The sequence below is a fragment of the Anolis carolinensis genome, chromosome 1, assembly GCF_035594765.1.
Source record: "Anolis carolinensis isolate JA03-04 chromosome 1, rAnoCar3.1.pri, whole genome shotgun sequence".
Lineage (NCBI taxonomy): Eukaryota > Metazoa > Chordata > Lepidosauria > Squamata > Dactyloidae > Anolis > Anolis carolinensis.
Window position 1 is genome coordinate 244653493 of NC_085841.1, and position 11954 is coordinate 244665446.

The window sequence follows — 11954 nt, forward strand, 5'->3', positions numbered from 1 at the left end:
AAAAACATGGCTATGTGCCCAGGCTTTTAACGAATAAATGATAAAGACGACCCAGACTGTTATATGGATAAAGTAGGAGGATATTGGACGAACAGATTTTAAGCATATGTTTTATATTTTATATTTTATACAGTATTTAACTGGTTGTAATACATTTTTTATGTTGTTCTTTTAAAGATGTGTCAGCATCGAATTGTTGCCAATTGTACGCCGCCCTGAGTCCCTTCGGGTGAGAAGGGCGGGATAGAAATATTGAAAATAAATAAATAAATAGAGAGGGAGAGTTCAATGGGCTGCTGGGATGAACAGAAAAATATGTTGCTGATAGAAGCAAGTATTTTGGCAGGATACTGCTCTTGGATGCATCCTTATCCATTTTCTTTGAACAAACCAATGAGAAATATCTTGGCATTATGAAGTTTCTAGAGAGTCCATTTCTATTTTCTGAATTGCTAATACTGAGGTTTTTCTTTCTTTTGAGTGTGGGGGATGGGCCAGAAAGCATCCACAATAGTTGAAAGAAAAGAAAAAAGAATGAAAAGCAAAACTAGGTCTTGTGCAGTGACAAAGCTGAACATAGCCATGTCATCATAGGTTATCATTCGTGGCTGTGTATGATTGCCTTCCAAGTGTAGAGCCTTGACGGTGGGTCCGTGGGTGACTGTAGAGAGTCTTAAAACCTATTCTGGATGTGCATGTTCTTTCGTAATGAGGACATTGATATCCAGATGGAAGGTGGTCCTGGTCAGGGTTGGCTTGATGGGTCTTCCTCTTGACACGTTTCTCCCTTTTGCCCTCCATTCATGCCTCTTCAAATTCCACAGCACTGTTGAGAGTAGCTGACCTCTAGTTAGAACACTCGAGGGACAGGGCTTCCCAGTTCTCAATGTTTATGCCACAGTTTTTAAGATTAACTTTAAGCCCATCTTTAAATCTCTTTTCTTGTTCACCAATGTTCCATTTTCCATTCTTGAGTTGAGAGTAGAGTAACTGCTTTGGGAGACAGTGTTCAGGCATTTGGACAATGTAGCCAGTCCAGTGAAGTTGATGGTGGAGGATCATCGCCTTAATGCTGGTGGTCGTGGCTTCTTCCAGAACACTGTCATTTGTCCGCCTGTCTTCCCAAGAGATTTGTAGGATTTTTCAGAGGCAATATTGATGGAATCGTTACAGAAGTTGTGTGTGACATCTGTAGACGATCCGTTTTTCAGGCATACAACAAGGTTGGGAGGACAAAAGCTTTATAAACAAGCATCTTGGTATACAGCTAGGTACAGAAGAATCAAGAGAATATTCAATTGGAATTGTTGTTTGATTTTTACATATGGAATTGTTTGATTTACCATATATTCATTGCCTGAATTTGTTGCATAATATTAACCTAAAATGAACCTATTTGGGAAGCTGTCTCTTCTGATCTGTGCCAGGAATAACTCTGCAAGTGAGTGCAGTGATGAAAAATGGGAAAGTCTTTAATTTTCTGTGCTACTATAAATAATACTTCACACATGTTTCTGTGTAAATGGAGTCAAAGTTCTTTTGTGGTGCAAGATTCTCCTTGATACTGGAGGATCTAAATGTCAGCTGGATATTTTTGGCTTCTCCATCTTTCTCCCCGGTCCTTTTAACTGGTTCAATAGCTGTCCCATCTTTTGTTTTTATAGTTAAATCAATGCCTTCAGAGAAGGTATAAAATGTGTTTGTGAATCATCTCTCTTATTTCCCACCACTCGTTTAACCTTCCCTCAAGTCAGTTTTAAACAACCTGAAATACATCAACATGGACCTTTTGTGAAAGTAGAGGACAAAGCTGGGGAGGGAAGGAGCGAAGCAAGGAAAGCAATCTGCTAGACTTTTTTTTTGAAGGGAAAGAGCTAATCATGTCTTGTGATAGCACCAATGATAGGAGCAAATTACATTTCTCTTTTGGCTTATTTTATTGCACATTGTGGCCACTGCTTCAACTGTTCATTAATGCCGCCTCATAAACAAGAAGGAACCTATCAATATACTCCTTTTTCTCACAAATGAGTGAGGAGGTCAGTGAAAATCAAGTCTGCTGTAAGAGTGCCATGTGCCCTCAAGTTACTTATGGTGATCCCATGGATTTCATTGGGTTTTCTTAAACAAGGAAAATTCAGAGGTGGTTTTCCTCTGAAATATAGCTTTTAGCACCTGATATTAGTAATCTTCCATTCAAATATTAGGCAGGGCTGACCTTACTTTTCTTCTAAGCTCAGACAGGATCTGATGCTTTTAGGGTATTCACCATATATTTGGATAAATCTTCAGTGGCATATTATTCAAGAACAGTTCTGTACATTTGCTCCAGGAAGTGACTTTGAACCAGTACTGACTTTCTTTTCCATTAGTTTTCCTTGTTCCTTGACATCTGGTCTGCCAGTCATAATGTCTTTTATTTGATTAGTGGATCCCTTACATATACATATTTTTGTTGCTTGAAGGAAAAGACACCATGTTACTCTCCCCTTTCCATTTGTAGAAGCAAGGAGTCTCCGGTGGCCTAGGGGATAAAAGCCTCATGACTTGAAGGTTGGGTTGCTGACCTGAAGGCTACCAGGTTCAAATCCCACCCGGGGAGAGCGCGGATGAGCTCCCTCTATCAGCTGGGACATGAGAGAAGCCTCCCACAAGGATGGTAAAAACTGCAAAATATCCGGGCGTCCCCTGGGCAACGGGCCCCTGCAGACGGCTAATTCTCTCACTCCAGAAGCAACTCCGGTTGCTCCTGACACGAAAATATATATATATATATAGAAGCCAACTGGACTGGAAGCTGACTCTGACTTTAGCAATGTGCCTTCGACATCTGCTATTCAAGATTATTGAATGTCTCAGTTTAGGGAGATTATTGATATGCTGCACTTTGATATACTGTACATGCTTTAAGCATAGGAATTATTTATATCATTCAAATTTATTATTGCAACACACGCTACGTGGGTCTGCCCTTTAAGACGTCCTGGAAACTGCATAGGTGCTTAGATCGGCAGCCAGACTTCTAACTGGAGCTAATTACAGGGAGCGCATGATGCCCCTATTAAAGTAGCTTCTTTGGCTGCCAATAAGTTTCTGGTTCCAATTCAAGGTGCAGGTTATGACCTACAAGGCCCTAAACAATTCAGGCCCACCTATCTTCATGATCACATCTTCCCTTATGAACCAGCATGGGCTCTAAGATCCACCGGGGAGGCCCTCCTCCTGCTTTCACCACCATCACAGGCACAGTTGGTGGGGACAAATGAGAAGGGTCTTCTCAGTGGTGGCCCCTCAACTTTGGAGCACCCCCCAGGGAGGTTAGGCAAGCCCCCACACTGTCCTCCTTTCGCAGGGATCTGAAAACCTGGTTGTTCCAGCAAACGTTTGAGAATGATCAGTCCCTAGTTATAAATTCCCAGTCCCTAGGTCACCAGACAGTACTCTGTTCTCTGTACCTCATCCATTTCCCCGGCCCTATCGTATGTTGTTTTGCACTCTCCCTTTTATAGCCTGGTCATGCCCATTTTTAAAATTATGGTCATTGGTTTTTGTTGAACATGGTCTGATGAGACCTCAATGCAGCTGTTTTTTTCTGTTATGTTTAATTGTGTTTATATGTATTGATGTATTTTATGATGTTCTTATTTTATTTTAGAGGTGGTTTTGTTTTAATGGAGCCCCCAGTGGCACAGTGGGTTAAACAGCTGAGCTGCTGAAGTTGCTGGCTGAAAGGTCGGCGGTTTGAATTCGGGGAGTGTGGTGAGCTCCTGCTGCTAGCCCCAGCTTCTGCCAACCTAGCAGTTCAAAAACATGCAAATGTGAGTAGATCAATAGCTACTGCTCCGGCGGAAAGGTAATGGTGCTCCATGCAATCTTGCAGGCCACATGACCTTGGAGGTGTCTACGGACAATGCCGACTCTTCAGCTTAGAAATGGAGATGAGCACCAACCACCAGAGTTGGACACAACTAGGATTAATGTCAGGGGAAAACCTTTACCTTGTGTTTGAATTGATTATTTGCTGTTTGCTTTTATGTCTGTTAGACATTTTGTCCCATGAGCAAACTTCCCTGAGCCCCTTTGGGGAGATGGTGGTGGAGTAGAAAAATAACAGCCAGTGGGCTGTTAGGAATTCTGGGAATTGAAGTCCAAAACACCTGGAGGACTGAAATTTGCCCATGCCTGGGATAGCCGATAAGGTTGAACAGCTTGGATTGCTCCGTCAATTTTGAATTAAAATCTAGTCTGGACTGTTCTACTACTAGACTGGAAACCGCTAGCTGACTTAAGACACTGATTACAAGTGATCCTATTAAGGGTGATCTGTCCCTTTCTTGATAGTCCATGGGGAGAAAGAGGCAGGAACAGCAGAGAAGGGGTGGATATCCAAAAAATGTTAAGAAAGAGAGAGAGAAAAGTTTCATTCTTCAATGTGATTGATTTCAGCCCTGCCAACTACCATCACACACTTGGCAGGTTATTCTCTACATCTTCAAAAGAGAAAGCATGCATGCAGTTGAAGATCTCTGTCCTTTAACATAGGATTGGAATTTTGAAGTTGCTTCTTTGTAAGTAATTTATTGCCATTACTCACGAGAGCATTTAAAAACAATACTGTTACTTATTGAATTGCTTTTTATTGTTCCATTAACGTTTCCAAGCTGGAATCCTGATAACATGTTATGAAGGTGTGGTTTTACTACACACTGGATTATGTCTCAATGCCACCCCCTTGTGGGTTAGCAGCTACTGCCGTTGATGGGAGTTGGTTCTGTTGCTCATTGGGAAGCAGCTGACTGATGTTCCTGATCCCTTTCATGAACAATGCCCACTGTAACTGCTAGAAGCAGGACCCCTCTCATAATTTCTCTATTTGCCAGGGACTGAATTTGCTGGAGTGGATGGGGATTAATGAGCTGCTTCCTGAATGACGAGGAGTGGATTGCCCCATTGATTGTAGTAGTTGCTGCCCAGATGTTGGGGGACATTGACAGTTCCTATGTAAACCAGGGGCTTCATCGGAATTGTGAGTATGAAATAGTCACAATATGTATCTAACTCTAGGTTATACATGCATAACTATCCAACAGGATTCTGGCTCGATTACTTACATATACACACATATTCTGATTGATTAGAAAGCAGCATAACCCTTTGAATATCCTTGTAAAATGTCTCTGAAATGCTTACAAAGTAAGTTTAAAAGCAACCAAAAAGGATTACTCATCACACTGACAAAATACCCTTTCCCCCAATTTATTCCATCAATTTTGAAATGTAACTTAGTACTGCCCTTGTAGCAAAAAAAATAATAATAACAGTAGTCAAGACCATACAACATGCTGGTGGCATTAAGAATTCAGCTACACTGTAGAATTAATGTGGCTGATGCACATGGTTCAATGCTTTGAAATAATAGAAACTGTAGTTTTTCAAGGTCTTAAGCCTTCTCTTAAGAGCCTCACCAAACTATAGCTCTCATGATGCCATAGCATTGCGCAGTAGCAGTTAAAGTAGTGGCAAACTACATTAATTCTACAGTGTTTCTACAGTCATTATAACACTATTCCATTTGGACAGCCATGGCTCAGTCCTATTGGGAATTGAAGTTGAAGGAGGGAGATGTACAGGGTATTTCCAATTTGTAGAATGCTCAACTATGAAGCTCCAGCACTTTACAAAATCACAAACTCCAGGATTAAATAAAATGTTTTAAGGACAGGTACTTGTAATATAGCACTAGAATTGTTTATGCAGTAGTGTGACTGGGCCACAGGTTTCCATCACCATACCTATAGGCAGTGGCAGAAGAGGCAGCTCTCTCTGTCTATGTGCTTCCACTGGTGTGCAATGAATGCAGATCTGTTTCCCTGGCCACTGATAAAGAGGTAGGATACCCATAAGATTCTTCTTGAGCACTAAAGGAGGAAGCTCATGAGCAGATTGGATAAATGTGGATGCTCCTTTACAATCAATCAGTGACCATCAGGCATGTAGCTGGGAGGGGGCCTGAGGGGCTTCAGCCCCCCCCCAATTCTCAGGGTGGTCCGCAAGAAGGCCTTACTGGTACATGGCACGGTGGTGCCCTTGTCCATGCCTGGGCTCTCGACATACTCTCTTTCCTTTTCGGTGCCCCTGGTTTCAGCCTTCGGTGCCGGAAGAGGAAGGGGAGTGCGCCGACAGCCCAGGTGCCAAAAAGGATGCCGCCGCACCACAGACCATTTGGAGGCCGCAATAAGCCTTCTCGCCCATGCACTTGGCAGGCCTTCGCGCCTGTGCATTGAAATCTCACCACACTTGTGGCTGGGAGTGGAGTGCTTCGAACCCGTCGGCTGCCTTCTGGGACTCTCTGGATCCATGTAAACAACAACTCCCATTTGAAAAAGGGCAATCATTCCTCAATCCCTGCCTCTATGCACAGTTGGGCACATTGGCTCTATGTGTCAAGTTTAGTCCAGATCCAGCGTTGGCTTGGTTCAATGCCCTCTGGATAAGGGCGCACTGCAACTCCCAGATATAAGTGCTGGAACTGTGTGACAAAACCTACTATCGGTCAATAAATTTCCTTTTGACTGTGTTATCTACTCTACCAGTAATGACATGCAGTGTGGAAAGATCGTTTTCAACCACGAAGAGAGTGAAAAGTGTATCTAGAAGTTTAATGACAGACCAGAGACTTAGTGGACTAGCAATGATTTCCATCCATTGGGACATCACTATCAAACCAGAAAAAGTAATTGACAAAATGGCCGGGGAGAAGAAAATAAGACTGTTGCTGTAAAGTAAAAAAATAAGTCAAAAAGTATTCTAAACATTTTGTTAATGAAAGTAAATAAATAACATTTATTATTTAAACTGTTATGTTTATATATATCATGATCTGATCACCATGCTCAATATATCCCATATGTATGGGGGTATTGGGATAACGATACAAAAGGTTTGCTAGGGTAGATCCTCTCTCACCCAGACTCACCCCCCCCCCCCCCCCCACCCCCTCGGAATCAAAATCCTGGCTGGTGACCATGTAGATGGAGCTGTTTCTAGCAGCCTGCCCTCTGCATTTTCTTGCACATCTGGGTCAGATGGTGGCACTGTGTGTTAAAGCGCTGAGCTGCTTAACTTGCGGACCAAAAGGTCCCAGGTTCAAATCCCGGAAGCAAAATGAGTGCCTGCTGTTAGCCCCAGCTCCTGCCAACCTAGCAGTTAGAAAACATGAAAATGTGAGTAGATCAATAGGTACCGCTCCGGCAGGAAGGTAACGGCGCTCCATGCAGTCATGCCGGCCACATGACCTTGGCGGTGTCTATGGACAACGCCGGCTCTTTGTCTTAGAAATGGAGATGAGCACCAACCCCCAGAGTTGGTCACGACTGGACTTAATGTCAGGGGAATACCTTTACCTTTACCTTACTCCATTCTGCAAAGTCTGAAGAAGTACATACAATGTCATGACCCCCAGTTGTGTCTCTGCTTGCATCATCAAAAAGATGCCAGCGAAAATTAAATGTAATGTGACATTTCCAGTCTCTTGTTTGTCAAAGTCTACTGTCTTTGCAGAATGAAAGCACATCTTCAGGCTCATTCTTTTCTGGAACATAAGAAGTGAACCCTGCTGCATTCCCACCTTCTTTTCAAAGTATATGCTTTCTCCGTGTAAAAACTGGAATTCGCTGCCATCCTCACTATATTTGTTTTGTCAGCCATACTGATACCCCACTTTTCTCATTTAACAGAACACTTGAAGCAGTTCTCCAAAATATATATTCTACATGATTTTGTTTGGCAGAAATGAATATATTGGCACAGCACATTATTTGCATGAAACGGTTTGGATTCTAATTTTTAATTAAGTACAATTAAAAGGCAAAATCTGAAATATAGAGGATATAAGCTAGAGAAATTACCAGAAATGTTGTTTAAAGTTGTTATATAGAAACTACCTTATTTTCTAATTTATCCTTCAGTACATTGAAAACAAACTGTAACCAAAGAGACCATCGTGGAAGAGATAAAGGACCTTATCAGATGTAGGAAGAGGTGCCTTCTCCCCACTTTTCTCTGTTGCCAGAACAGCATCCCACGGAGCCCATAACATAACACAGAACTACTTCCAGCAGGACTCTGCGAGGCTCCGTTTTGGCAGTAATGAGAAATGGAGCCCAGAGGAGTTGGGTGTTTACCTGACTCCTCATTGAAAGCTACGGACAATGTGGTTGCTGTTGCCCGCTTTTGGTCCAAAACTATTTAGTTGCTTGTGATTTCCTTTTTCTTCCCCATCATTTTGAAATGTATTTGTCGGGCAATGCTTTTGACACGAAATAATTGAAAGAGGGAAGAGGAGGTGATGAGGAAGCAGGGAAAAATGGGGAAGCAATGTGGGAAGAAAGAAGATGGACCTCGACAGGAAACAGAGCCTGACGGTTCTCTCCTCTGTCCCCCACTTTTTCCCCCGTCCCCCGCTTTCCCCCTGCCCATCTTATAAGGTACTTGAGATTCATGCCTTCTTAAATATCTTAGCATTACCACTTGTTTTTAACAAATAATATATCTTGATTTGAATGAAGCTATAACAAATAGATCTGTTATTAATAACTATAGGCAAAGGCTGACAAATGAGGAGAAGTGCTGGCATGTTCCATGTCAGGAGAAATATAAGTTAGGATTATTATAAAATATGCATTCATATAGTTAATGCTCAGGTGGTTTTAAATTTTTACAGGAAACCTGGTTTGGTGTCCTACTAGAACTCAAATAAATGTACCTTTAACAATCCTTAAATATTTTACTGCTGTATGGAATAGTTCTCATTAAATCAAATTGAAGATATTGAACTTCAACAAAACGGGAGGACAAGATTTGCAAATGAGGTTTATTAGAGCTCAGCTTAAACTGTGTTGAAATAAACCTCTTCTTTGCACTATGATGACAGGTTATATTTCCAGAATAAGTCATTATAGAATAATTGCTGTGGGAAGAGAATATATGAGGAGCAAGGGCATTCTAATATGTGAACTCCACCTAACATATGATTAACTTGCATACGTATGTACTACATTTACAAAAAATGTATGTATATATGTATGTGTTGCAACAGAGAGACAGTGTGTGTGAAAGAGTCTGTGGGTCTGTGTGTGTGTGTGTGTGTGTGTGTATGTATGAGAGAGGGAAAGGTCGCGATCATAGGAATACTTTTGCTTCATCCTATGAACTTCTGCAATTTGCAGTCCAGTGAGGTACATTTAAATTTCTGTTGTAATCTCCTAAGGTCACGTTTCCATCAATTAAGGGATATCACAGTTTCACAATGCAGTATGACTTCTGGTAAGAATCTGAACCTCTTAGACCTTAAGCAAACTTTGCTCTACAGTAAGCAAAGTCAGGAATACCCAGGAGTTTGCAGGAAGCCAGAGAGTGTTCTCAGCATGCAGGACACAGGTCACATTTGGCTCGATACATCATCCACATGCACACTGTCACCATCAGCCTTCCCCAGCACTGATAAAATAGGGCTAGAATGACACCCTCTTTCTTGTTGATCACACTAAGCCTGTTACGACCTCGGCAGATGCAACCATGATAGCCAGGCACTTATAGGGAGCTTCATGGCTGGCAAGGAGCAGTGGCAGCAACAGGAGGACAAGGAGACAGGACAGTGGGGTTGATGCAATTTTGGTCCATCTTATACAGCATCACAGAAGATTTCATTTGGGGCATGTGGCCACCATCATGCTTCTTCTGGGGCCAGTCCAGAGCATAATGGCCCTGGGTTATGTGGTCAAAATAGATATGGCTCAATCCTGCATCAAACTACAAATCCATGGATTGCCCAGAATGGTATAAAAGTTCTGATTGTGCAGTGAATTCTTGATTTCTCCAAGTTGTGCTGATTCATTTGCTGCCACCAACTAAAGAACTGTGAAACAGCCAGGAGATTTGAAGCCCTGTGCCCACTGCCACAGAAACAAAAGGCATCAGCAACAACAATAGTAAGTGCCATTTCTTTTTTCCTGTATTGTGAAGTGCCGGGAAAACAGAATGGCGGCAGTGGATCATATGAACAATTGGGTTAGTTCAAATAATAACTGCCACAGTTGTTCATACCATCCTGAAATGCAGGGCTGTGTCAGAGCTTCAGGGAAGTTCTGGAGTATTTCTTGGCTTGTCCATATATGGGACAAAACCAGGTTAACTGATTTGACCTTATACGGGAGGTTGGAAGTCCATGAATCTGTGTATGTCCTGGAGTGGCTTTTGGACCACTTCAGGCTTCATGGTCCATGTAGATGGCCCTGAGATATTTTCACATTTAAACTGCATGCTGGGAAATCTAGTACTCTAGCTCCAGAGGTAGTCCCAGCTGCTCCTTTCCTTCCTCGGGGATAGTTCATTGTGTGTATGTGTGTTGATAGTAAGACCACCAGTTTGCAGGGCTGTAGCCAAGGGGTTTGTGTGTGTGTGTGTGTGAATTTTTCAGGTTTAAAAAAAAACTTGGTTTACTCATGAATTTTAACTGATTAATCAAATCCCCACGAGTGTCCAAGTTTATCGATGGAGCCTGATTTCTAAATTATTTTATGTTATGAAACTACTCTTCATGATTCGCTTAAAAAAAAGCTTCAACCCCCCCCCCCCCCCCATTTTTTTTTCTGATTATGGCCCTAGTAGTTTGTGCTGTTATAGGTGTTATTTGATTTGCATTTTATGGAATTCTTACTTAATAAAAAGGATTAACTCTAAGCTTTTCTCTTTCTGCTATCCATGAGAGGATTATGTAATTATTTCCTGTCACCAAAATGACAGTGGTTGGGTATGTATTGCATATTTTCTTATTATAATGAGCATTTAAATCACATTCATAAATTCTAGTCATTGTTAAGAATTTTTGCTGGATTTCTGTATCATGAGATGTAGGTGTGGCATATACATATGTAGCTATGTCTCTCATACTATTTGTTTATTTATTTACCATATTTACATTCTGGCCTTCTTACCCCCTAGGGGACTCAGGGCAGCTCACATATAGAGGCAGCGATTCTATGCCAGAAACATACATCAATAAAATTAACATATAAATTAAAACAATAATTAAAAACATATTAAACATTAAAATCACTTATTTAAAATGACACAGTCCTCCAAAACCCATGTTGTCAAAAAACCATTAATTTAAAATCACACAGTCCTCCAAACCTATGTTGTCAAAAAAGGAGCCCCTCAAAAATGGTCATTTCCATGTTGTTGGAGTCAGTGGAGATCTGTCCCAACCATTTTCCAGTACTCTTTCCTCAGAGGGGAAATTATATGTAAAAGGCACCATATATTGCTTGGGGAACTGAGAAACGTTGTGTTCTCCATGGCTGATGTGCTATGGCTGCAAGTGACCTGATTTATCAACTCAATTGCTCAGGACCCCTTAAGACCTGTTACCATATTTGAATACAGGTGTACTCAAGTTGCAAGCAACTTCGTTCCCTGAGAAAACCCCAGGGGAAAATTGTTAGGTGTGGGTTTGGGAATGACGCTCGGTTTCTCCTAATGCTTACCCACAGCTTCTCCAGAATTTGGGCTGAAGTTGTCTTTGCCAATCCCATTCTCCTGGCTGGTTCCCATCTGATGGAAAGGAAAAGATTAAGTGGCACAATTAAAAAGAGAATGAACATTACTAGGCATCCACATACTTTGTTAGCTCTTTCAGGCGCTATCTTGCATCAACAAACTCTGCACGCCTCATTCTGCTATGAAGTCCCCGTGTTTTCTTTTATTAGTTCAGTTCGAAATCTTTGAACTTGAAAGAACTGCTTCCCTCTTGGGTAGCGTCAATGCATTTAAATTAGCCCAAGATGGGGAAGGAAAATGGAACCTTTGCTCTCCTATTCTCTTTGGTATTTTTAGCATTTAATTTGTGAGCATGTTTTGAGGCTTATGCGGGAAGAAAAGACCCTGTCACCATG

General features: G+C 41.7%; 1 long non-coding RNA gene across 1 annotated transcript in view; it reads right to left on the reverse strand.

Annotated features, from left to right (window-relative positions):
* The window catches only part of LOC134295305 (uncharacterized), a 28445-nt gene extending 16731 nt beyond the window's left edge, over positions 1-11714 (reverse strand). Inside the window, exon 1 of the long non-coding RNA XR_010001842.1 lies at positions 11547-11714. This is a non-coding gene — a long non-coding RNA (uncharacterized LOC134295305). The remainder of the gene's footprint in view (positions 1-11546) is intronic.
* Positions 11715-11954: the final 240 nt, after the last annotated feature.